The sequence below is a fragment of the Etheostoma spectabile genome, chromosome 2 (assembly GCF_008692095.1).
Source record: "Etheostoma spectabile isolate EspeVRDwgs_2016 chromosome 2, UIUC_Espe_1.0, whole genome shotgun sequence".
NCBI lineage: Eukaryota > Metazoa > Chordata > Actinopteri > Perciformes > Percidae > Etheostoma > Etheostoma spectabile.
In genome coordinates this window covers 11,908,034-11,908,607 of record NC_045734.1, presented here as the reverse complement: position 1 = coordinate 11,908,607, position 574 = coordinate 11,908,034, and positions in this window count along the sequence as shown.

The window sequence follows — 574 nt, the reverse complement described above, 5'->3', positions numbered from 1 at the left end:
TGGTTTGAATCCTACTTAAAGAATAGGGACTTCATTGTATCTATAGGTAATTATACGTCTGAGCATACAAATATGACGTGACGTATCTACATGCATCCACTGGCTCAGATTATGGAAAAAAACTAAATAAATGGGCTGTATTTATATAGCGCTCTTCACAACTACTCAAAGCGCTTTTACATAGTGCAGGAACCATTCACCATTCACACACTGTGGCCAAGGCTGCAATACAAGTTGTCAACTGCTCATCAGATACACAGTCACAGACATTTACACTCTGATGGTGCAGCATCGGGGGCAACTCGGGTTTCAGTGTCTTGCCCAAGGACACTTCAACATGGGACTGCAGGGCCAGGAATTGAACCACCAATCCAATTGGCAGGCAACCACTCTACCACAGAGCCACAGCCATCGCCAAAAATACCATAAAAAAAACATAACCATAGTTATGCAGATGAGAAATTGACATAACCTTATTGCCAGGGGACTATAGTCTAATATAAAAACTGACTAAGTGCATTGAACAAATTAACGACTGGATGTGCCAGAACTTTCTTAAATTAAATGAAGAAAA